Consider the following 27051-nt stretch of genomic DNA (forward strand, 5'->3'; position numbering starts at 1 on the left):
TTTGAGATGGAGTTTCGCTCTTGTTACCCAGGCTGGAGTACAATGGCACGATCTTGGCTCACCACAACCTCCGCCTCCTGGGTTCAAGCAATCCTCCTGCCTCAGCCTCCCGAGTAGCTGGGACTGTTACAGGTGCACGCCACCATGCCCAGATAATTTTGTATTTTTAGTAGAGACCAGGTTTCACCATGTTGACCAGGATGGTCTTGATCTCTTGACCTCGTGATCCACCTGCCTCGGCCTCCCACAGGAAGTTTCTTCTTGATTGGAGAGGCTAACAAGTGAAAGAGGCAAGAGCATGAGCTCTGGAGTCCAGGGGCCTAGGTTTCAGATGCTGACTCTACAACTTACTTACCTCTTTCAATTTCCCCATCTGCAAAACAGAGATTTAAAAAAACAAAAAACAAAATCACGTGGTATTCAGGGGTACATGTGAAGAACATGCAGGGTTGTTGCATAGGTACATACATGGCAGTGTGGTTTGCTGCCTCCATCACCCATCACCTATATCTGGCATTTCTCTCCATGTTATCCTTCCCCGCCCTCCCTACCCCCCAATGTCCCTCCCCTATTCCCCCCGCAACAGATGTCAGTGTGTGATGCTCCCCTCCCTGTGTCCATGTGTTTCATTGTTCAACACCCGCCTGTGAGTGAGAACATGCGATGTTTGGTTTTCTGTTCTTGTGTCAGTTTGCTGAGAATGATCATTTCCAGATTCATCCATGTCCCTACAAAGGACACGAACTCATCATTTTTTATGGCTACATAGTATTCCATGGTGTATATGTGCCACATTTTCCTTGTCCAGTCTATCATCGATGGGCATTTGGGTTGATTCCAGGTCTTTGCTATTGTAAACAGTGCCACAATGAACATACGTGTGCATTTGTCTTTATAATGGAATGATTTAGAATCCTTTGGATATATATCCAGTAATGAGATTGCTGGGTCAAATAGATTTTATATTTCTAGGTCCTTGAGGAATTGCCACACTGTCTTCCACAATGGTTGAACTAATTTACACTTCCACCAACAGTGTAAAAGTGTTCCTATTTCTCCACATCCTCTCCAGCATCTGATGTCTCCAGATTTTTTAATGATTGCCATTCTAACTGGCATGAGATGGTATCTCAATGTAGTTTTGATTTGCATTTCTCTAATGACCAGTGATGATAAGCATTTTTTCATATGTTTGTTGGCATCATATATGTCTTCTTTTGAAAAGTGTCTTTTCATATCATTTGCCCACTTTTGAATGACTTTGTTTGTTTTTTTCTTGTAAATCTGTTTTAGTTCTTGTAGATTCTGGATATTAGCCCTTTGTCAGATGGGTAGATTGCAAAATTTTTCCCATTATCTTGGTTGCCAGTTCACTCTAATGATTGTTTCTTTTGCTTTACAAAAGCTCTGGAGTTTAATTAGATCCCATTTGTCTATTTTGGCTTTTGTTGTCAATACTTTTGGTGTTTTAGTCATGAAGTCCTTGCCTATGCCTATGTCCTAAAAGATCAGATGGTTGTAGATGTGTGGCATTGCCTCCAACACCTCTGTTCTGTTTCATTGGTCTATATCTCTGTTTTGATACCAGTACCATGCTGTTTTGATTACTGTAGCCTTGTAGTATAGTTTGAAGTCAGGTAGCATGATGCTTCCAGCTATGTTCTTTTTTTGTAGGATTGTCTTGGCTATGTGGGCTCTCTTTTGGCTCCATATGAAGTTTAAGGTGTTTTTTTCCAGTTCTGTGAAGAGGGTCATAGGTAGCTTGATTGGGATAGCATTGAATCTATAAATTACTTTGTGCAGTATGGCCATTTTCACAATATTGCTTCCTAACCATGAGCATGGAATGTTTTTCTGTTTGTGTCCTCTCTTATTTCCTTGAGCAGTGGTTTTTAGTTCTTCTTGAAGAGGTCCTTCACACATCCTTTGCTAGTTGTATTCCTAGGCATTTTATGCTCTTTGTGGCAATTGTGAATGGCAGTTCATTCTTGATTTGGCTCTCTTTCATTCTGTTATTGGTGTATAGGAATGCTTGTGATTTCTGCACATTGATTTTGTATCCTGAGACTTTGCTGAAGTTGCTTATCAGTTTCAGGAGGTTCTGGGCTGAGATGATGGGGTCTTCTAAATACACAATCATGTTGTCAGCAAATAGAGACAATTTGATTTCCTCCTTTCCTAAGCAAATACCCTTTATTTCTTTTTCTTGCCTGATTGCTCTGGCTAGAATTTCCAATACTACGTTGAATAGGAGTGGTGAGAGAGGGCATCCTTGTCTAGTGCCAGATTTCAAAGGGGATGCTTCCAGTTTTTGCCCATTCAGTATGATATTGACTGTGGTTTTGTCATAAGTAGCTTTTATTATTTTGAGTTATGTTCCATCGATACCTAGTTTATTGAGAGTTTTTAGCATAAAGGGCTGTTGAATTTTGTCAAAGGCCTTCTCTGCCTCTATTGAGATAATCATGTGGTTTTGTCTTTGGTCCCATTTATGTGGTGGATTAAGTTTATAGACTTGCATATGTTGAACCAGCCTTGCATCACTGGGATGAAGCCTACTTCATGGTGATGGATAAGCTTTTTGATGTGCTTTTGCAATCGGTTTGCCAGTATTTTACTGAAAATTTTTGCATCTATGTTCATCATGGATATTGGACTGAAGTTCTCTTTTTTTGTTGAGTCTCTGATGGGTTTTGGTATCAGGATGATATTTGTCTCATAAAATGATTTGGGAAGGATTCTGTCTCTTTGGATTGTTTGGAAGAGTTTCAGAAGTAGTGGTACCAGCTCTTCTTTGTATGTCTGGTAGAATTTGGCTGTGAACCCATCTGGACCTGAGCTTTTGTTGGTTGGTAGGCTACTAATTGCTGCCTCAACTTCAATCCGTCTTATTGGTCTATTCAGGGTTTCTACTTCTTCCTTGTTTAGGCTTTGGAGGGTGCAAGTGTCCAGGAATTTATCCATTTCTTCCAGATTTAGTGATTTATGTGCATAGAGTTGTTTGTAGTAATCTCAGATGGTAGTTTGTATTTCTGTGGAATTGGTAGTGATATCCTTTTTAACGTTTTTTCATTGCATCTATTTGATTCTTCTCTCTTTTGTTTTTTATTAATCTGGCTAGTGGTCTGTCTATTTTGTTGATCTTTTAAAAAAAAACACCTCCTGGATTTATTGATTTTTGAAGAGTTTTTTGTGTCTCTATCTCCTTCAGCTCTGCTCTGATCTTAGTTGTTTCTTGTCTTCTGCTAGCTTTTGAGTTTTTTTGATCTTGCTCCTCTAGCTCTTTCAATTTTGATGATAGGGTGTCGATTTTAGATCTTTCCTTGCTTCTCATGGGGGCATTTATTGCTATAAGTTTCCCTTTAGACACTGCTTTAAATGTACCCCAGAGATTCTGGTATGTTGTGTCTTCCTTCTCATTGAGATGTTTTGAAGAACATTTTTATTTCTGCTTTCATTTCATTGTTTATCCAGTCAACATTTAAGAGCCAGTTGTTCCGTTTCCATGAAGTTGTGTGGTTCTGAGTTAGTTTCTTAATCCTGAGTTCTAATTTGATTGCACTGTGGTCTGAGAGACTGTTATGATTTCCATTCTTTTGTGTTTGCTGAGGAGTGATTTACTTCCAATTATGTGGTAAATTTTAGAGAAGGTGTGATGTGGTGATGAGAAGAAGGTATATTCTGTGGATTTGGGGTGGAGAGTTCTGTAGATGTCTGTTAAGTTTGCTTGGTCCAGATCTGAGTTCAAGTCCTGGATATCCTTGTTAATTTTCTGTCTGGTTGATCTGTCTAATATTGACAGTGGAGTGTTAAAGTTTCCCACTATTACTGTGTGGGCATGTAAGTCTCTATGTATGTCATTAAGAACTTACTTTATGTATCTGGGTGCTCCTGTATTGGGTGCATATATATTTAGGATCATTAGCTCTTTGTGTTGCATTGATCCTTTTACCATTATATAATGCTCTTCTTTGTCTCTTTTGATCTTTGTTGGTTTAAAGTCTATTTTATCAGAGACTAGGATATTTTTTTCTCTTCATTTCCTTGGTAAATCTTCCTCCATCCCTTTATTTTGAGCCTATGTGTGTCCCTGCATGTGAGATGGGTTTCCTGTATACAGCACACCAATGGGTTTTGACTTTTTATACAATTTGCCAGTCTGTGTCTTTTGATTGGGGCATTTAGCCTATTTACATTTAGGGTTAATATTGTTAATGTGTGAATTTGATCCTGCCATTTTGATGCTAGCTGGTTGTTTTGCCTGTTAGTTGACACAGTTTCCTCATTGTGTCAATGCTCTTTACCATTTGGGACATTTTTGGAGTGGCTGGTACTGGTTGCATGGATTCATTTTCTCCATCACATTCAGGTACACCTATCCCATATTTCATGGAGGCTTTGTTCATTTCTTTTCACTCTTTCTTCTCTAATCTTGCCTTCTCATTTTCTTTCATTGAGTTGATCTTCAATCTCTGATATCCTTTCTTCTGCTTGGTCGATTTGGCTATTGAAACTTTTGTATGCTTCACGAAGTTCTCGTGTTGTGTTTTTCAACTCCATTAAGTCATTTATATTCTTCTCTAAGCTGTTTATTTTTGTTAGCATTGAAAAAGGTTTCATCAAACCTCTTTTCAAGGTTTTTAGTTTCTTTGCATTGGGTTAGAACATGTTCTTTTAGATCAGAGAAGTTTGTTATTACCCACCTTCTGAAGCCTGTTTCTGTCAATTTGCCAGATTCATTCTCTATCCAACTTTGTTCCCTTGCTGGCGAGGAGTTGTGATCCCTTGGAGGAGGAGAGGTGTTCTGGTTTTGGGTGTCTTCATCATTTTTGCACTGGTTTCTTCCTGTCTTTGTGGATTCATCTACCTGTGTTCTTTGTAGTTGGTGGCTTTTGGATGGGGTCTCTGAGTGGATGTCCTTTTTGTTGATGATGAAGTTATTTTTTTCTGTTTTTTATTTTTCCTTCTAACTGTCAGGTCCCTCTGCTGTAGGACTGCTGGAGGTCCACTCCAGATCCTGCTTGCCTGGGGATCACCTTTGGTGGCTGTAGAACAGTAAGGGTTGCTACCAGTTTCTTCTTCTGTTATCTTCATCCCAGAAGGATACCAGCCAGATGTCAGCCTGAGCCGTCCTTTATGAGGTGTCTCTTTGGATATACAGGAGTCAGGGAGCTGCTTAAGGAGACAGTCTGTCCCTTATAGGAGTTCAAGTGCTGAGCTGTGAGCTCCATTGTTCATTCAGAGCTGCTGGGCAGGTACGTTTATGTCTGCTGCAGTGGAACTCATAACTGCCTTTTTTCCCAGGTGCTCTGTCCTGGGAAGGTGGGGCTTTATTTATAAGTTCCTGATGTGCTGCTGCCTTTTTTCAGAGATGCCCTTCCCAGCTAGGAGGTAGCCTAGTCACAATCTGCCTGCAGTGGTGTTGCTGAGCTGCCATGGGCTCTGCCCAGCTGCTGTGTGAACTTCCTTGCGGTTTTGTTTACAGAGGTATAGTAAGAACTGCCTCAGTAATGGCAGACTGCCTCGGTAATGGTGGACTGCCTCAGCAGTGGTGGACTGCCTCAGTAAAGGCAGACTGCCTTGGTAATGGTGGACGTCCTTCTTCCCACAGAGCTGGACTGTCCTGGGTCCAGCTGTGCTTGCTGTGAAACTCAATCCAGAATATTTCAGATTGCTGGTCTTTGTAGGGGTGGGACCTGTTGAGCCAGATCACCTGGCTCCCTGTTTCAGCCCCTTTTTTTTTTTCAGTTGAATGGGCGGCTCAGTCTTCCAAGCATTCCAGGCTTCAGTTGAAATGCCTGCCCAGATTTGTGTGAGTTTTTGTGCAGAGACCCACTGCGCTGGCTGAAACAGCTGTGCTGGAAACTCATGGCACTTTTCAGCCAGGGAATCTCCTGGTCCGTGGGCAGTAATAACTCTTTTGAAAATGCAGTGATCACTCACTGTCTGCATTGTTCTCCCCGGGGACTGCACTCCAGAGCTGTTCCTATTCGGCCATCTTAGATTCCCTCCCCTCCACCCTGTTTATTTTCTAAAAGGTTCTCACATTCTTTTAATTAACTTCCACGAGGGGAGGGCAGAAATCAAATTAATAAGTCAGAAGGGAATGCTGCCATTTAGGGAAGAAATGAGCTTTGATGTGAAACAATCTTCAGTTCGGATCAACTCTCTAGCTGTGTGGCTTTAGGAAAGTTGTTTAACCTCTCTGAGCCTCAGTTTCTGTATCCAAAATGTGTGCATAGCAATCCTTTCCATTCAGGGTTCCTGTGAGAATTAAATGAGATTATGTAAGTCAATCTCTAGCTCAGTCCTTTTGTCTTAAATTAAATATGTCCACAAAATTTTGCAGCTCCTCCTATCAAGAGGTGAAGTTTATTTTCCTGTCGCTGAATATGGGCTGACCCTGTAAGTGGCGTTAACCAAAAGAATGTAGTAGAGGTGACATCATGCAACTAAACCTTAAGGGACAGTGCAACTTTCACCGGTGCCTTCCTGAAGCACCAGAGAATGCAGATCAGGAAACTGGTCTAGTCTTCTCCCAGGAAGGAGCATCAGGGTGTCCAATCAAGTGTCCCAGCACAGCTGCTAGACATGTGCCTGAGGTCATCTGGGGACCTTCCAGCTGAGACAAGCAGAAAATTACACAGCCAACTTACAGAATTGTAAGCAATTCTGCTTGATTTAAGTCATCATGTTTTGCAGGGATATTGTGTTATATAGCAGAGGCTACTTGAAACAGTCCTCAATATAGACTGGTTGAATTGAATAACTATAGAGGTTAAAATCCCTTGAAAAATACAGCACATGCTTTTAAGCACAAGCTGCTATTATTATTCATACTGACTAGTTATAATAAGAATACAATAAGAGGTAACAATGTAACAGTCATGGTTGTTTGATGCCTTCTTATTTCCTGTCCCCTGGGAGAAGACCACAGTCAGCTGGAACAGGATTTGACAGGCTCAAATAAGCAGCAACCTTCTTTGCACACAAACATTTTATATCGCTCTGTCTTTTCCTGTCTGTAATAGCTCTGCATCGCCTCACTGGGCCACCTGGGATGGTGCCACAGCTCCTATTAATATTGCCATACGTGGCAGCATTGCACTCGAGTGCCACGCTCTCAGCTGCCTGTGTGTGGCACAGTGCCTATTTTTAGTGTTTTACATCTATAATTATGTATGTTTCACTGCCTCTCAAATGCATATTTGCTCTGGGGAGAGGTTATGCTTATGTAATCTCCGCTATTTTTGATAGGACAAAATGTGTTATACCAACCTGCTAAGTCTCATTCAACTAGAGCAAACAGTCCAACAGTGTCTTCCTCACTCAAACTCCCATGTAAGCAGGAGTGATATTTGAGCCATTTTGAGTACTGGTAATGCATTGTCACTGACAAATCAGAATAGAACCAGCCATTACATCACACTGGTGTTTATAGCTCTGTTCTTAAGGGCCACTTTAGTCTACAAATCTATTCATGATTTTTACAAATTAACATTCCCTGCAAGGAAACCAGTCAACTGGGGAGGGGATCTTCATGTAATCCTGGTCTTATCCGGATGACATCAGCCTTGCTGACTGACTGAATCCATTTCCCAAAGCGTCATGTCCTTGGCCAAGAAGTTTCTCCAATGGAGTTTTCTAGCTCAGAAGGAAGAAGAACTGGCAAAGTCAAGACCAACTTGGTAGGCCTCAGTGAGGGAGATCTGGGGCCCAGGCCTAGCAGATGGAGCAGGTAACCTGGGGGAGGCCCCGACTATGGGGATGCTGCAGAGATCCAGGTAGGGAGATGGGTGCGGGCCAAAGCAGCTGAGCAGCCGGCAGTGGGAAGCAAGCAGATAGGAGCAGGATCCCAGGCCTGCAGAAACCAGATCACAAGATGCCCCGGGAAAGGGAATTCCACCTAGGGGATACACAGTCTTTTACTCATTTACTCACTCATTCTTGCATTCAGTGGACATGGACAGAATTGTCTACTGGGAGGCAGATACTGCCCTAGTAGCCAGGGAAACAGATAAAAACATCTAGCTTACTTACAAGTTATCTGTTTTTCCCTATGTATTAAAATGTTTAAGTAGAAAACTTAGAAAATGCAGAAAAGAATAAAGAAGAAACTTTACTTTCTGCATTGTCTTCTCTCAGAGACCATCCTTGTTAATGTCTGGCTTATCTTCTGATTTGTACATAATACATACTTTTTAACCTCAGAATTGGGATTGTGTGATATCAACTATTTTTCACTCAGTATTATATTTCCAGAAGCTTCTTACATCTCTAATAGTTTTTGTGAATATGACTTTTAATAGATGCAGAAAATCTCATTTTGGGGACTTGCTATAAATTATTTAATGGCCCTCAATTCTCATAAATGTTGTCTCCAAATAAAAAAATTTGTATCCCCTTAAAATTGTCATTTATGGCTGGGCATGGTGGCTCATGCCTGTGATCCTAACACTTTGGAAGGCCAAGGAGTGTGGATCACCTGAGGTCAGGAGTTCGAGATAAGCCTGGCCAACATGGCAAAACCCAGTCTCTACTAAAAATACAAAAATGAATGGAGCATGATGGCAGGTGCCTGCAATCCCAGCTACTCAGGAGGCTGAGGCAGGAGAATAGGTTGAATCCCGGGAGGTGGAGGTTGCAGTGAGCCGAGATTGCCCCACTGCACTCTAGCTTGGGTGACAGAATGAGACTCCATATCAAATTTAAAAAAATTGTCATTTATATGACAGAAAAACATGCCATCTACTATCTTCATGAAAAATGAAACTAAACAGAGTGGTGGTCTCTTCTATTGGAGAAGTATATCAGAACACTAGTGAAAGTTATAGTACTATATCAAATAACCTTAATTAGCTCTAGTTTGTAAAAAAAATTTCAAACTTCCATACTTTTTCATACATTATTTTCACTATTATAACTATCAAAATAATAATAATCATCATTGGCAAGAGTACAGAAAAATGAACACTTACATATGTCTATTGAGAGTTCAAATTCCATTATGTTAAAAGATTTTAAAATGCTCAGACCCAGCATTGACCTTCTAAGAATTTGTTAAGAAATTAATATTAAATATGTGTACAAAGATTTATGAAAAACAATATTTATATCAGCATTATTTTTGTGCTTAATACAGAGTAACTTCTAAAAATGGAAGCTATAATTACCAGTACTAGCATCACCAACTCCTTTTCCAGCCCCATCTGGCTTTTAGAGTAAGAATGTTATAATTAATACATTTTTACATTGGGTATCATCTCTTTCAAGAATTATTTTTTGACACTTACATTGTTTTATAATCATGTTAACTGCAATTATTGAGAAATTAACTTTAAATTTCTTGGTTCTCTATTAAGCAAGGTTTCTTTTATATTGCTTTTCCTCACATCTGAATTATTTATTTTGCTTCATTTTTCAGCCACCTGGAGCATTTCTTTGATGATTTTTGTTTTCAAGACATAATAGCCACAACAAATGTTGCTTGTGACTCCGTCCCCATAAAATTACCCACACACTTTGGGAGGGCTATGACTGGGATTGCAGGCACCATCCCAGGAGCAGAAGCACAAAAACAATTACGAATATACAAGACTGGTACCTTGGCTCCATATAGTCTTAGTTACCAATCTCAATCCTTTGAAAGCCTTTGGATTTTGATAATATTTTATTTTAGAATTTACTAAGAAGTGTGACCTAGTGCCATTTCTTTCTTTCTTCTTTTGTAGGTAGTTTGGGTGTTTCTACCCCCACCCCGGGGGACTAAATGATTATAGGATTTTACATTTTTTGTTCTTGAAATGCAAACATTTTAGCCATCTATGTATCAAAGAGCTCTTAGAGGGGACAGAAAATCTTTTCTTAGAAGGCCATACGGCTTTCTAAGCAGGTCATAGGGTCTGCAGTGGCGAGCATGCAATTCTGCTGTTGTAGCAGGAAACCCACCAGAACCAAAGCATAAATGAGCAGGCATGGCTATTTTCCAATAAAAGTTTATTTACAAAAGCAGAAAAACAGCCTTCTGGGGCAGTTTGCCTCTAGATTCTACAGACCCAAGTCTTCCTTCAGCTTGGGGAAATTTTCTGTCATATCTTGAGTTATTTTTTCTCTTTCATTTGCTCTGTTGCCACCATTTAAAATCTTACATAGTGAATTGATCTTTACATCTAGCTTCCTTTCTAGGATCCTCTCCCCTTTTTCTTTCTCTCTCTCTGTTCTCATTTTCTCCATTTCTTGCCTTGTTTTCACTGATTCTGGGAGGATTTCTTGAGCTTACTTCTAAATTCACAGATTCTGCTTTCTGTTCCATTCAATCTGCTTTGTATTGCCTTCATAGCACTAGCAAATTTCCGTGATTATGCTTTTCTCTTTTTTTAAATTGCACTTTAGGTTTTGGGGTACATGTGAAGAACATGTATGATTGTTGCATAGGTACACACATGGCATTGTGATTTGCTGCCTTCCTCCCCATCACCTATACCTGGCATTTCTCCCCATGCTATCTCTCCCCAACTCCCCACCCCCTGCTGCCCCTCCCCTATTTCCCCGTGACAGACCCCAGTGTGTGATGCTCCCCTCCCTGTGTCCATGTGTTCTCCTTGTTCGACACCCGCCTATGAGTGAGACCATGTGGTGTTTGATTTTCTGTTCTTGTGTCAGTTTGCTAAGAATGGTGGTTTCCAGGTTCATCCATGTTCCTACAAAGGACACGAACTCATCGTTTTTGATGGCTGCATAGTGTTCCATGGTGTATATGTGCCACATTTTCCTTGTCCAGTCTATTATTGATGGGCATTTGGGTTGGTTCCAGGTCTTTGCTATTGTAAACAGTGCTGCAATGAACATTCGTGTGCACGCTTCCTTATAGTAGAATGATTTATACTCATTTGGTTATATACCCAGTAATGGGATTGCTGGGACAAATGGAATTTCTATTTCTAGGTCCTTGAGGAATCGCCACATTGTCTTCCACAATGGTTGAACTAATTTACACTCCCACCAACAGTGTAAAAGTGTTCCTATTTTTCCACATCGTCTCCAGCATCTGTTGTCTCCAGATTTTTGATTATGCTTTTCATTGGGAAACTTTCTTTCTGGATTTCAGGGATTCCCATTAAAAGAAACAATATCTCTAATCTTATGGGAAATACCAACATCAGAGATCATTTTTACCCTTGTTTATTGGTACAGTTTCATATCATAAGAGAGTATTTGTTTTGATTTCTCAAAATAAGCTCTGTTTCTTAAATCACTGAACCTTTTCCTACCTCTGTTAAATTTTCTTTTATTGTACCTATTGGCAGAGGGAAAACTATTGATCCATTGTTACAACTTGAGAATGATTCTATTAGAAACTTATTTAAATAAGTTACTCACAGAAGGGAAAGGACTTCTTGGTCTATTCTGTAGGTATTTTTCTAGTTTGGAGGTCCAGCTGACTATGAGGAACAGAAAGTGCGTGAGTGGGAAGGTCAACGTGCAGCAGGAAAATGCACCATTTCCTGGAGGTTTCTTTTCACCCTGTGCAGGCATCAGGGCAGCAGCATCCGCAGTCATCTGCAGGGCACTGAGATTTGCGCACTCCACTGCTCGGGACCCTCTCCTGGTCATCCTCACCTAGCCTTTCCAGTGAGGACTCCATTTGCTTTCCTATTGAGGTAGGAGGCATAACTTGACTTGGAGGTGGAGCTTGGACCCCAGACCTAATTAAGGATTAGCTAAAACAGGTCAGGGCAGAAGCACCTCCCCATAAGACACACCCATCAGTGTGCCATGTCCATTTATCGGTGCCATGGCAACACCCAGAAGTTACCTCCCTCTTCCATGGCAACACCTGACAACCCAGAAGTTCTAGAAATTTCTGCATGGACCCCCCCGTTATTTTGCATATAATTAAAACTGTATATAATATAAAATTGCATATAATAAAACTGTGAGTGCATCAGCGCTTCTAAGCTGCAAACTCTGGGCACACCGCTTATAGGGCAGCCCTGGCCTGTCTGCTGCTGTACACTGCTGCCTCAATAGAAGTGGTTGTTTAACACCGCTGGCTTTCCTGGGAGAGGCCAAGAACCCTCCTCGGCTAAGCCTCAATTTGGGGGCTTGCCTGTCCTGCATCAATAGGGCAGGAAGATTTATTATTGTCCGGAGCATGTATTTATCTGCCATGACCATACTAACAGCCCCAAATCAGGGCACCAAATCCTTGCTTTCATTGAGTCTCCTTAGCAATAGCTGTTTTTTTCTTCCCACACTATTTATACCACATGAAGCCTGATGTGAGTGGTGCTCTTGGTTGTCTTCTATCAGGGCAATGGGACAATTCCTAAAGTTTTTTAATTTGCCCCGTACCAATTACCCTGAGGTCCACGCTAGTAAATAACATGAACCCAACGAGGAGGGGCTTTTTCAGCTCTTGGGGAATCCCCTCCACTTCTGCAGGAGCCGTTTCTGTGTCTGCATCAAAAGGCAGCCTTCCTTCAGCCACTTTCCTTCTCTATCACATCCTTTAAGGAAAAGTACTCAAGTGTCTAGGTTATCCATGGCTTACAGAGGTTTCTTTCTCTCTTTATTTGTTTTTGTTTTTTAATTTGCCATAATAAGGTTTGGAGAGGCAAGGGAATCAAACAGATAAACTCTAATCGCTCTCTGGAAATGGAAGCCACAGTTTCTTCTTGATTCCTTCTGACACCTTGAATTAACAGACTTGGAAACTTTTCTCTTGCCTCCTGCAATAACTCAATTCAGCTGGGAGGCACTTGTGGTCCCCTTGTTTGGAGCAGTTCTGTCTTCTCATACGCCTGTGATTTTTCTTTGTTTGCTTTAACCCATTGCTATGAGTTAACCCATTGCTAGGAGTTCTGTCAGCGATTGTGTGGGTCCCTGTGTGAATGATTTAGGCCAGGATGATGGGAGAAGGGAATGGATTAAATTGGATGGAGTTCCGTTTGGCTGATTGGAAGATCTAGAAGCTGAAGGGAGAAGAGGGAGCTAGAAGAGGCCGGGGTAAGGGGTCAGCATGGATGGGAGTGGTGGCGGGAAGTTTAGACTCCCTGCTCAAGCTTCCTTTTCTGTGTTTGGTATTTGCATTGGGGGGGTCTTTCTATTGCAAGCACAAAGCCCACCTTAGAGGGTGTTAACTGAGGAAGGGAAACCGAGGGAGAGTTCTGGTTTCAAGTAGAGCTGAATTTAAAGTACAAATTCTTTGAGAATCCAGTTTCTATCACTTCTGTGTGCTTTCTGCTATATGAGATTGATTCTCAGGTTCACTGTAGTGGCCCCTAAAACTTCTGGGTGATAAAGTGGCTGTAACAGCCCCAGCCTCACCCCTCCCCTACCCCTCCCCACCAGCTTAATTCCAACAGCATAGAGCTTGGATCTTTCCCTTGGTTTCCATTAAACATTTTTTTTTTTATTAATAACAGCTTTATTGAGATGTAATTCACATACCATACAATTCACCCACTTAAAGTAAAATTTAGTGGTTTTAATATATTCATGGAATTATGCAACCATCGGCACAATCAATTTTAAAACATTTTCATTACCTCAGAAAGAAACCCCATTCCCATTAGCAGTTACTCCCCATCCCCCTCTCCCCCAGCCCTAGGCAACCACGAATCTACTCTCTGTCTCTATGGATCTGCCTTTCCCGAACATTTCACACAACAGGTGGTCTTTTGCGATGAGCTTCTTTCACTTGGCACTATGTTTGAGAGGCTCAGTTACGTTGCAGCACATGTCTGAATCTCGTTTCTTTTCATGGCTGAATAATACTCCATTGCATGATATATCATATTTTGTTTACATGTTCATTGGTCTAAAGATACTTGGCTTATTTTCACCTTTTGTCTATTACAGTGCTGCTGGGAACATTTGTGCGCATTATGTGAACATTTAGTTTCATTTCCCTAGGGTGTGTACTTAGGAGTGGAATTCCTGGGTGATACAATTCACCTTTTGAGGAACTACTTTTTTCCAAAGCAGCTACACTATTTTACACTCTCACCAGCAGTGTCTAAGGGTTCAACTTATCCAATTCCTTGCCAATCTTGTTCTGATCTATCTATTTGACTGTAGCCATGCTTATGTTGTGAAGTCATACCTTATTGTGGACTCCCACTAAACTTTTGAAAGCCGTTCTGATTGGACCACGTTGGGTGGTAAGACCATTTCTGAATCAATCTATGTGTCAAGGTCCATTTTGTGCTGGATTGACCAGACCTGGGTCAATAGCTTCATCCTGGAGATCCTTCTAGACCATGTGGACTCAGGATGAAGAAAAGGGTTGACTCCAAGTTCAAAATCACCATCATTACTAGGGTAAGAGAAGTTGGGATGCTGGGAAGATGAGAATTCATGTCTACTAAAGCTCAGCAGCCAGCAGTGTGCTGAGGCTGTGCCCTGACCCAGGCCTGGATGAAAATCGGCTTCAGGGTTTAATCCCAAGGAATTGCTGTTCTGGGTTTCCCCTTCACTGTGCCCCTGGCACCATGGCCACTTATCCATGGCACTGACCAGTTCTAGAAGCTTTAGCCCACTCTCACCTCCAGTTCTCACCCCAGCAAGGCTGTTGATGAGGATCTGAAAAGACAGTTTTGAAATGTTTGTCAAACAGACCCCTCCTTCCCATTTTGGAAATCGTGAATTCTTCAATATGGCCCATCTGCCTTGTATCTAGCAGATGTTCCTCAGACCTTCTGGCCTATAAATACCACCCTTCACTAATATACAGTATGGATAAGATTTTTTTATTTTTATATACAGTTGGTCATTTTCTGAGGAATCTTGGAAGATAGATGGGTATGTGTTTCTGTTGTTGCCTTCCTGCACTAGAGAAGTAACTCCAACGTGTTTCCTGGAGATGGCTTATGACTCCAGCAATCTATTTCAAGGCTGGGTTAAAAATGATGCTACTTCTACCAAAAATACAAAAATTAGCCAGGCATGGTGATGTGCGCTTGTAGTCCCAGCTACTTGGGAGGCTAAGGCAGTAGAATCGGCTGAACCAGAAGGCAGAGGTTGCAGTGAGTCAAGATCACATCACTGCCTTCCAGCCTGGGTGACAGAGCATTTTTTTTTTTCAAAAGAAAAATAATGCTATCTCAAAACACATCATGTTTCACTGGACACTCTCCACACAGTCAATAATATAATAGAAATCAGCTCTCACCTATTGAAGGTTTACTATATGGTGGACACTATGGAAGACAGTTTCATGTATTACCTCATTTAATCATCAAATCCTCATGTTATTCTCACATTATAGATGAGGAAACTGAAGCTCCGAGAGGTTAAGTGACTTATCAAAAGTCACACAGTAAACTACAACAATTCACATATAGTGCTAGAAGTTTTAAGTGACCCTGACTGCCACTGTGAACTTCCCATCACTATATCCACCTAGACCTTCCTCCAATCCTGCAGAGCCTCCTTGTGAATATAAGAAACCCATCCCCCAAACTGCCTTCCTGGTTTGGCCATCATCGAGGTCTGCCTGGCCTCTTAGGTACTCTACTCTCTGGCTCCCTGACCCCAGTCTTCCTTCCTTCAATCCATCCTTTGCCCTCCAGCCAACTTTCTCTAGTGCAACACTGATTGTAACTGCCTGATTCAAAAGCCTTCAAAACCAAGGGTTGGAAACTCCTCAGTGCAGGGCACGCACAGGCTCCTGTGACGCTGTCTCTCTTGCTGTCCCCACACCCTCTGCTCCGCTGCTCATGTGAACTGTTTGCAAGTCCATCCATGCACCATGCTGCTTCTCACTTCTGTCTTTGCTCCACTAGTTATTTTGTCTTCTTACCTCTGTCCCTGCCCCTCACCAGTTTCACTCCTCTGTGCCCTTCATCCTTCAAGGCCAAATCTATGTAGCAGCCTGTAGAAGAAGACACTTCTTCAAAACCATCAGGTAGACACAGCCACCAGGTCTTTAAGCAGGAACTCCATGGCCTTGTAGCTTCGAATCACACCAGCCTACCTGGTTGACCCACTTACTAGGTTGTCCTCAGAGTAGGTAATAGAAATACTGCTACGGTCATCTGGTCGACCTGAAACCTTTTTCTTAACAGAGATCAAAGCTTAACCCATATCCCATATGGCCGAGTTCATGTCCCCTGGGCCATTTCAACAACCCAGACATAAGGAGACTTGGCCAGTTTTTCCATCTGCAAATTGGAAGGGAATGTTTCCCCCGGATAATCTCCAAGGCCCTTTTCTACTCTTAATTTCAGAATTGCACGTACTATCTTATCTTAGGGTCTACACTGAGCTAAACATGATCTGACATTTCCCCATCTCTCTCTGAGACTTGCCCCTTGTCCCTTGGTTACTTTCAGGGTACAGCGTACTCCTGGAAAGTCATCTGGGCTATAAGGAGTGGGTACTGTGCTTCCATTATTCATGAGTCCCAGGCCCAGCAGTCCTGCAGATGGAGGATTTGAGCAGTGGGTCCCCAGCAGGCTACATGTCCTACTTGAGCAGGAATAAAAGGCCAGGTTGGATGCCTGCAGGAAGGGTAAACAAACCCATACATTTGCTACAACAAAATAAAGAAAGAAAGAACGAAAAGAACTATTGATTATGTGGCAATGAAGTGCCTGGGGCTTTAACAGACATTCAAAATTGGACGCATTGCTCAAGATCAATAGTAGGTTTTATGCTTCTGACCTAAAAAGTACCAGCTCTATGTAATTTAAACACCGACAGCCATGAGGATAACTCCCAGCATCTGGCCTGCTTTCCTCAGGTACCCTGGATTCAACTGCGGCCGTCTCTGCAGCCATTTTCCTTTTACTTTCTTTCTTTTTTCTTTTTTTTTTTGCCAGAAGGTGACAGTGGATAAATAAAAGGATTATTTTCAGGAATGTGGAATCAACTGCTTCTGATATCATTGCCTAAAATGATAGCCTCAGACAGTAGTGTTGCATGGCTGAAGACGGGGAGGTCGGCTCGTGGACAGGAGGCAGGAAACAGGGGTGGGCTTCTGAGGTTGGAAATGAAGGACAGGAGAGGTGAGTGCTTACTGGCCAATTTCTCAGGCCTGGGGCTGTGCTAGGTGCACACAGCTTCTCCCTTGTCTTTGTGCCAGCCCATGGGATGGGAGGAGGTGCTGTTTTACAAGGGAAAAAACATAGTCAGTAACTTCCTTGATTGAGTGGGGATTTGGCTACAGCTAAGGGGGATGGCCAGATAATTTCTAGGGGGACATTTGTGTCTAAGAATTTTCACACGTGCATATTTTCACACACACACACTCACACATACTTCTTGTTGGCTGGGACAAACAGAAGCAGATGAGGACTGTCACTATTATAGCTATGGGTTCTGATGGCCTGAGATTCCATCCTGGCTCCATCAGTTATCAGCTGTGACTTGAGACCAGTTACTCAGCTTGCCTTTCTCTCAATTTCTTCCTATGTAAAATGGGGGCAATAATCATAATTAATAACAATAATTTCTACAGTTTAGGGTTCTTGAGAAATTAAAAGGGTCACTACAGGTAAAGTTTAGCAGGGAACAAGCACATGGTCAGTGTTAGCTAACTTTGGTAACTAGTAGGCAGGCAGGTTTGGCAGAGAATGTGGCTGTTTCAGGTTGCCAGGATGCAGGTCGAGATGTTGATTTCAACAGAGATTCCAGTTCAGCAGGGCCCAAGTGGGCCGACACCCACCCCAGCATCCTAGGCACATGCACACAGGTGAACCATGGCACCAGCCTTTCAGGAGGTAGGTTCCTACCTGTGGCTCTAGCTGCCCCCACCATGTCTCAGGCAGTGCCCTCCGGTACTCACTGGAGGGGACACCTTAACTGGGGGAGCCTGCAGCTTTTCTGGGTGCCTGACTCTCTTAACACCCCCAGAGACGATCTGTGCTGGCTCTGTTCACAGGCACAGAGTGTGTTTGTTAGGCAGAGTTGTATAAAGTTTTTTTCCCCTCTTAATTTTGTGGCAGGATAAGATAGTTAATCTGTTTTGACACGCTATCTAAATGGCCCTCAGATCAGTATACGGAAGAAGCCATCCATAAGTCATGTCTTTTATACACACGTACTGGTGTGTACGAGAGAGAGAGTTATATTGGCTGTGAGAGGCAGAATAATAATGGCCATTATTATGGCGAATTCAGGGTCGCCACATTCACTCCACATATCAAATCCTCTTTCAATGAGGCCAGTTCCATCAGCTGTCAGATTCTATTAAATATATCCCTCAGACCCACTGACCAGCTGACAGGAGAGAAACTCAAAACCACACACCCCCCATTAGCATCATAAAATGTGAAGTCAGCTGGAAGAGATGATAACAGAACTGAAAACAGAAGAGATGAAAATCTGCAATGCCCTTGTGTCTTCCTAAATAGAAACCCCAAGAGTTACAAACACACCCATAAAATACCAAGGTAAAAAACAACAACAACAACAAAAACAAAACAAAGATCATCCTGTTGGATGCTCATAACACAGAATGGCCCTTTTACCTTTTGTTAATGTGAGATTTGCATAAATGTTTCATGAGGTTAATACAATGCATAAACCAAAACGTTTATTAGGCAACATCTGTGCTGTTTTCCCAGATAATGCAGTGTTTCTTCCAAGTCAATGAAATATAACCCATCATAAGATTGGGTTGTTAAAATACTTGTGCAAGGGCTGTGATCATATTTTACACTTTTGCAGATGTTCTGGTTCTACCAGAGAATTTCTTAATCAGACAAGAGTTCGAGATGGCTGGCACCTTGGAAGAAGGTGTAGAGGTTCCCTGGGAGACAGAACAAGAGAGAGGAAGAAAGATTTCTGTGAGTTGACTAGATTTGCTTCTCCATTTTTTCAATCTAACTTTCTAAATTTGGATTTATTTGCAGAGATATTCACTAAATACTTGAAGAAAAAAAAATTAGATCTACACTTAGAATCTACCATGATCCAGAGACTGGGTCAAAATGCCCAATGGCTATGTGCAGCTACAGCCCTATCATGATGCTGGTTCCATATGGGACTCTTTAAAGCAAAAACAAAAAAAGTAACGAGACCAATAATTTTTAATGAAACTTGGCTTAGCTCACAAGTAAGTCCAGCAGATGAAACAGCAGCCCAAGCTGGAAACATGATTTTTCTTCTTCCTGGCAGGGATGAAAGAAAGCATCGCTTCAATTAAAAAAGAACCTAATGGAGATATGTTTTGTATTATCAATTTTATGCAAGTAGAGATTTAGACATTGTCTCTCCCTGCTGGTCTCTAAGGGAACCCCTCTCTTTCTCTGATGACTGTGTTAAATCATTTTAAATGTAGAAGCCTTCCTAATCCTGCTTTTTGGGTTGGACTTTTGATGGAAAGTTTCACTGAAAAATTATTGAAAGCTCTTGTCTCCATCAATTTGGGGCAGATTTTGGAGGTAGAGAAAGTTACCAGGAAATGAGGATGGAGCGCTCTCTCTCTCTCACCTCTCTCTCTCTCTCTCTCTCTCTCTCTCTCTCTCATCACTCTATCTCACTGTAGCGTTAGGTTTCCCACTAGTGACATCATTTGGGGTTGGATAATTCTTTGTTGTATGGGCTGCCTGTGAATGCTATGATGTTCAGCAGTTTCCCTAGCCTCTACCCACTAGATTCCTGTGGCATCTTTCCCCCAGTTTGTGACAACCTCCAAAGTCTCCAGATATTACCAAATGTCCCTTGGAGGGTAACACCGCCCACCAGTTGAATGCTTTAGTATTTTCCCTGAAACACTTGGACATTTGTTTACTGCCATGTCTGGGTGTCCCCTGTCGGATTATTTGCTTAAGGACAAAGGTGACTTTTTATTTAGGTAGCATCTGAGTCTGTTCATATCTAGTGGTCTAGCTTTGTCTGGGTTGGAAAAATCCCATGTGTTAGAACACAGAGGAAGAACACTGGTTGTAAAAGGCAGCCCATGTAACTGTGGGATGAAATGAGCCACGTAAGGATCCTCTTGTCCAGGTTCCTGCCTTCAGATGAAACAGCTAGGCTCACAGAGAACTTGTTCTGCCCTCACAAATGTCCAGTTGGGGCGGGGGATCTTCCTGGCACCTCTGCCTTGTCTCTGCCTTGAACGTCACTCTGTTTTCTATTTCCTGGAGCTCTTACTGCTATTTGAAATCATCTTGCTTATTTATGTGTATACATTTGCCTCTATTTTCAATGGACTGTCTCCCCCGCTAGAATGCAAACTCCATGAGAATAAGAACTTTGCTTGCTTTAAGTGGCAATGTAGCCTTTTATCCAAACTTGGGGGCTTTGGTATCAGACCCAAGATTGGCTACTTATTAGCTACATTGACTTTGGGCAACCATTTAGCCCCACTAAGCTATATTTTCCTTCTCTGTAATAATAATAATAATAATAATAATAATAAAGACCAGTTCCCATCTGATGGAATTAAATGAGATCATACTTAACACATAATACGTGCTCCACAAACATAAGCTGTTATTGCTCAACCACCATAATTATACCTAACACAGCAGTGCTTGGCATTGGAAGAAACACAATAAATATCAGTGAAGTAAACGAATGAAAGAAACACAATAAATATCGGTGAAGTAAACAAATGAATGAATGAACAAATTCTCACGTGTCTGTCTGTAATTTTATTTTACTTTTTTAAGATGGAGTATCACTCTTGTCACCCCGGCTGGAGTGCAGTGACTGGATCTTGGCTCACTGCAACCCCTGCCTCCTGGGTTCAAGTGATTCTCCTGCCTTAGCCTCCTCGGTAGCTGGGATTACAGGCGCCCACCACCACACCTGGCTATTTTTTTTTTGTATTTTTAGCAGAGACGGTGTTTCACCATGTTGGCCAGGCTGGTCTCAAAATCCTGACCGCAGGTGATCCACCTGCCTCTGCTTCCCAAAGGTCTGGGATTGCAGGTGTGAGCCACTGCGGCTGGCTTCTAATTTTAAATTTCTCTTGTTACAGTTGATAATTTGCTATCAAATCCTCTTCTCTATTTTCACTATAGCTGGGATGCCATGGTCTAATCGAATGTTTATTTCTAAGCAAGTAATTATAGCAATCATATATAAATAAAATATATATTGGGACCAATACATGTCCAATTTTTTTCTTGGTAACATTCCAATTGGTGGTATGTCTTCTCTTAGGAACTATCATTCTCTGCAAAGGCCTTCACCATTTTCTGAAATTCAGTTTTGTGCTGACCCAGACAGTTTTCTCTTTCTCATGAGTCTGTGGGTAATCTGTCAATGTCCCAAACTCGGTGAAAGTTGGACAGGGACAGTGGCAAGTGGAGCGCTTGGATGAGAGGCAGTGACATCGCTCAGCCTCCTCCCGCATATGAGTGGCAAATCACCATGTGTGAGAAATATGCTCAATCAGAGAAGAAAAAGAGATGTAATTATGTCGTTTATAATGAATTCTGAAGGAAACAAAGAATTTAAGAAGGAAAACTCTGGAGACGATCAGATCCGAAGCCTTTTGGATCATCTGAGCTGCCCTGGAGAAGACGCATAGCTGATCAAACATTCGTGCCGATCATAGGAGGCAGTCCTGGCCCCTGAGAATGCTCAGGAGGAAGCAGAAAAACTCAGGAGCCCCAGAAAACACAGTCCAGCTTTTATTAAAGAAATTATATGCTCCTCTCGGCTTCCACTTGCATCGATAATATCAACTTTTGGACAAACGCGTCTCTCTGGGGAACAGGTTCTGAGACTGGCTCCTAATCTTCTTCCTTTGAAGTATCCAAGGGCTTAAAGGCATGTGTCAATATCTGGGGCCTCTGGCCTTTGTAGGAATGGGTTCGAAAGGGTCCTGCTGTGGAGGAGAGTGAGACCACCAGCATCCACATCCCCCTTTCTGGGCTGACTGTTTCCATTCAGCCAGCCTTCAGCCTCCAGACCACCACCTGCCCACGCAGCAGTGAGGACTCCCTGAGGATCCTGTGTCTCATAAAGAGGTGGTCACCATGAACCTCCTGTTTTAACACAGGCCATGCTCAGGGGTTTCCACTTTCAAGAATAAAATATTTCTAAAAGATTGATTATGGCCCTTGTTATATCATATGATATGGAATATCATTAACTAACTCTTTTGAAAATTATAATGAGAATTGAGTTTATTAATATCTTTGCATACTATCGTCTTTACCAGCATTTCCCAAGTGTGCTGCTAATGTAACAGCCAACACCTAGTTCCTGTGTATTCTGTCACAGGCCCTGTGCTAAGCACTGCACGTGCTTCATCATACGTGCTCTTCACACCAGATACAGCAGATTAGTATGATTATGCTCATTTCATTGAATCCAGATCCTATACTATAACTAAGGTTTTCTGTCAAGTGATTTTGTAAAAGTCACTTGACCACAAAACCTTAAAGTATAGGATCTTTATTTTATACTAAAGTATAGTAACAAAATTCATTAACCAAGATTAATGAATGTTGTCACTATAGGAATTCTCAGCCTTTTAATATATTTACATCCGTTAGAAATCTTCAAGAGGGAGAATAAAATATTTAAACTTTTCTAAACATATTTTTACCATGGAACACTTTTTTCCCCTAGTGTTATTTCCAAGGGTTGGTTTTCTATAGGAACCTTGCTAGGGAGGGTATGTTCCTAAAGAAACACAGAATCTACTTTCTGGATTAGTCACAAGGTTGCAAAGTAGATCATTGAATGTTTTTGTTTTGTTTTGTTTTGTTTTGTTTTGTTTTTGCTTGTTTGTTGTTGAGTGAATTCTTATGTTTCTACAAACTACTTTCAAAATTGCAATATCAGAATTGAAAACTTGATATAGAGCCAAGGCTATACCATGCTGGATATCAAAAGTCATGGGACTACTTCGGCAGAATTTTCACTGCTTATAAAAATTCTCACCAACTTCCTTCATTTTACCCTCTAGGCAATTTCCTAACTTACAGGATCTTTTTCCGGGACGGGAAGAGATTCTTTCAGCAGAACCTCTACAACTTACCTGAGAGCAGGGGCTAAATAGTCCACAGACTGAATCTGGCCTGCCACCTATTTTTGTAAATAAAGTTTTATTGAAACACATCCATACACATTCCTTTACATACTGTCTCAGCTGCTTTCACACTATAGGCCCAGAGTTAAGTAGCTGTGACAGAGACTGTACAGACCACAGAACCTAAAATATTTACTATGTGGCCCTTTTCAGAAAAAGTTTGTCAACTCTTGGCTCAGAGCAACATATTTACAATGACTGTAGAGCCTGGCTACAGTGCAAAACTTCTTCAGTAGAAGCCACTGCCTAATATACCGTAAGTTCAATTTGAGGCAAGCTATTGCCATGGCTTACACACCCTTTAAATTTAGAGATCCTATGTGAAGCCTGTTTTCTGTAGAAGGAGAAAGGAAAAAGACACCAGTAATGATTAAGCTATGATTAGGTATCTGGAAAGGTACATATACTGCCCCATTTATAACAATTTAGATAAGCAGATGGTGACCCTATTTTATGCAGAAGAAAATTAATTCAATGAGTTGAAGTCATTTGATCAATAAAGGATTTGCATCTCAAACTCTGACTCAAAGTTAGGTGCTGATTCTACAAAATGCTCAAGAGTTAGGAATCTGAAATTACATAGTCAAGATTCCAATTCTAGCTCTGCCATGAACTAGTTTTGTGACTTCTGCAAGTGACATAACTGTGTGCCTCAATTTCTTCACCTGTGAAATGGGAAGGAAAATACTATTTTAGTAGAATTTTGAGTACTAAATGAGGTAATCTGTGATACGTGGCATATTAAGGGTACTGAGCATGTGTTGTTAATGTTAAGTGGGGAGGGGCAGAAAAGGATGGAGGATGACATCTAAACTTTTGCCTTGAACAAATTGGGAGTTGGGGTGGTATATTTGCCTTATCACACATATAAGTGAACCTCTTGAGCACAGAGGGTATTTTCCTGTGTCTTCCACACACCCCCTGTCACCTCAAATGCCTTGGACAACATATTCCACTGATGCTTACCGGTTGGTTGAAGGTAGAATCAGAGAAAGAGGACTATGAGAAAAGTGAATTTTTTTTTTCATTTTTATAAATTTAGGGGGTACAAGTACAGGTTTTTTACATGCATATATTGCATAGTGGCGAAGTCTGGGCTTTTAGTGTACCCATCACCTGAATAGTGAACACTGTACTGAATGGGTAACTTTTCGGCTCTCATCCTCTTCACACACTGTCCCAGCTTTTGGAGTGTCCAGTGTCCGTTATTCCACTCTGTGTGTCCGTGTGTAACCATTGCTTAGCTCCCACTTATATGTGAGAACATGTCGCATTTGACTTTCTGTTTCTGAGTTATTTCACTTTGGATAACGGTCTCCAGTTCCACCTATGCTGTTGCAAAAGACACGATTTCATTCTTTTTTATGGCTGAATAGTATTCCATGGTGTGTGTGTGTGTGTGTGTGTGTGTGTGTGTGTGTGTAATAGGAAAGTGGAATCTTGAGCTACTAAAACTGTTGGCAGAATGAGCTAATGTGGTGAAATTGGTTGGCACTAATGACTGATTTTTCCTTCAACTTCAGATGACTTGGCCTTTGTCTAATATTTCAGTGATCTACTACCCCAAGCTTAATGCCTTAAAACAACAATCATTAATCATCTCTCAAGATTCTGTGGGTTGATTGAGCTCTGTCAGGTGGTTCTTCTGTTCCAGGTGTTGCTGATTAGAGCTGGAATCATCTGGGGATTCAATACTGCTGAAGCAACCAAGAGGGCACTCTCACACAGTTGCAATCAATACTAGCTGTGGGCTTGGAGTCCATTTGGGACTGTTGAGCAGAGCACCTTGATTTACCTCCATTTGGCCCACCTTTGACTTGGGCATCTCACAGTGTAACTGTTGGGCTCCAAGGGAAGAAAGCTTAACTGTCTTTCTCAAAGAAAAATTGCACTTGGAAGTCTCGAGACAATTTTTTCGTCCAGATTCAAGGAGAGAGGAAATGGGCTGCCTTTGGATGACAAAGAATTAGTGGCCGGCCATCTTTAAGCCACCATACTCAACTCCTGAACCCCTGTCTGACCTTGCCCTGGAGCTGGTCAGCTACAGTCAGCATCTTCCTCACCGACAAGTCACTCCTATTTTTCTGTTTGAGAGGTTACCCAGGTCTTAACTTTCAATGAGTCTCTTAGTGTGTGAACATTGCAGTATGTTCAGTAAGGCCTGAGGGAAGGTATTATCACGCCCCTCCTTGTCCTTTCATTGAGTTTCTTAAAGCAATTCCAACATTGCCCACACCTCTGCTTCTTCTGGTCTTCCTCCTCTACACCCAAATAACTCCTGCTTGCCATTCCTGTCTCAATTTAGGACTTGCCTCCTCCAGGAAGCAATCCCTGCTTTGTACCCACTCCCCTAGCTCAGTGCTCTCAATGCACCAGGTAAGGGATTTAACCCTCCCTTACCTGGCCCTGCCCATCCAATCATTGCATTTATCCCCTGAGCTGTCACGGGCTGCTCAGTTCCTGCTCATCTCCATTAGACAGAAGATTTCACAGAGGATGGGATCGTGCTTAATTCTCCATTGTGTTCCCAGAGCCTCACATGGTGCCTGGGATCCAGTTGGTGCTCAATAAATGAAATCTGTCCACTGTTTCCTACTCTCCTATTCCCAGAATCCAAGCCATCAAGAATGCTAAAGATTGGCAAAATTGGAAGAGGTTAAGCCTGGGAGAAATTAGTAGAGAAGGCATGAGACCCCAGGGGGAGGGGAACAGAGAGACGCTAAGAACAAGGGGACCCCTTTGCTGGGCCAAGAATCCTGGTACCATTGAGTCAAAGTCAGGCACTTGTGTCCCAATGGTTTCCTGAGCTATGGTAAAGTCTTAAACCCCAATAAATGTTTTATTCACATCCAAGAACACCTTATACCTTGGTGTGGCTCAAAGACCCTGCCTGGAAAGGAGAAGGGGGCACACTGAGAAGGTCACATCTTTGGGCTCTCCTGCAAATGTTCTTCCAAAGCAAACACATGTGAGTTTATAAAAGCAGGTTCATAAAAAAGAAATCAGAGGGGAAGTCTTGGATCTAATAATGCCCCAATTCCTTATACTTTTCCACAGGCATCTGGGGCCTGACCCCCCAGTCAGATTGAGCCACCCACCCAGATGATAGCTGGCCCCTAAGCTGAGGGGCCTGGGGAGGCTTCAGTGATCCCTCTGCTGTAAATGTTGCCTCAGCTGGCCTATAACTCTGGGGCTGTGGAGGTGAGCGTTTATTCATAATAAGTAGCATCTGGCTGAGCAGGGGCCTTTCCCACCCCCAATATACCAGGTCATACAGGCAGAGCCCAGGCTGTGGTCTTCTGGGGACAGATTTCAAAGCAGCTCCTTAATGGACCTCCCCTAGGTACTAAACAAAACTGCTCCTCCTCACTGTATCCTGTTCTCCCTGACTTCTTCCTCCCTAAGAGCAATGTCCCACATCCCAGCTCACAGCATAGACCTCTTCCTTACTTCTGCACAAAATACAATTGTGTATTTCCCGCTCCCCTTGCTTCTGATATCCCAGAGCAGAGAAGAGGGTCTGAACTAAAACTGTAGGGGCAGAAAGAGCAAAAGCAGCTATCTTCCTTAGCTTCCCTGGGCATGGCATTCATATGACGACATTTGTCACACGCAAATGAACCTGCTGTTCCCAACATGATAAATTTCACACCAGTCCTGCTGACTTGGGCTTACTAATTGCCCGATAGCATTTTCTTTGTTAAGCTTCACTGTGATCATCACACTTTTTGTTGAACTGACAGTAGAAATATTCTGCAGCCAACAGCCTAAATGCAGCCCAATGCACGAGGACCCTGATCTTTCATGATGGCGATATATGCAGGTACAGGTGTCGTTGTTCAGGCCCCCGAGCATCCAGTTTCTGAAACTGATCTCTGTGTAGGGCTTCCTGGGGCTGCCATAACGCACAACTTCAGGAAGATGCCATTCATACTGTGCTCCTGTGCCCAATGTCCCTGGAAGTGAGTGGGGTACAGCTTGTGCACTCTACACGGTGACCCTGGAAAACTCCATTCTGAATCTGGGGGTATGGTTGGGTAAAATGCAGG

The 27051-nt window shown here is 42.2% G+C and overlaps 1 long non-coding RNA gene across 1 annotated transcript; it reads right to left on the reverse strand.

The window, feature by feature from the left end:
• Positions 1 to 6026: 6026 nt before the first annotated feature.
• LOC108305422 lies at positions 6027 to 23434 on the reverse strand. The gene is made up of 3 exons (XR_001825725.1): positions 23297 to 23434; positions 19062 to 19118; positions 6027 to 6264 (listed from the first exon to the last, which is right to left on the reverse strand). It is a non-coding gene; the product is annotated as an uncharacterized LOC108305422 (long non-coding RNA).
• Between the last annotated feature and the right edge of the window lie 3617 nt (positions 23435 to 27051).

This window comes from Cebus imitator, unplaced genomic scaffold (assembly GCF_001604975.1).
Source record: "Cebus imitator isolate Cc_AM_T3 unplaced genomic scaffold, Cebus_imitator-1.0 Scaffold63, whole genome shotgun sequence".
Classification (NCBI taxonomy): domain Eukaryota; kingdom Metazoa; phylum Chordata; class Mammalia; order Primates; family Cebidae; genus Cebus; species Cebus imitator.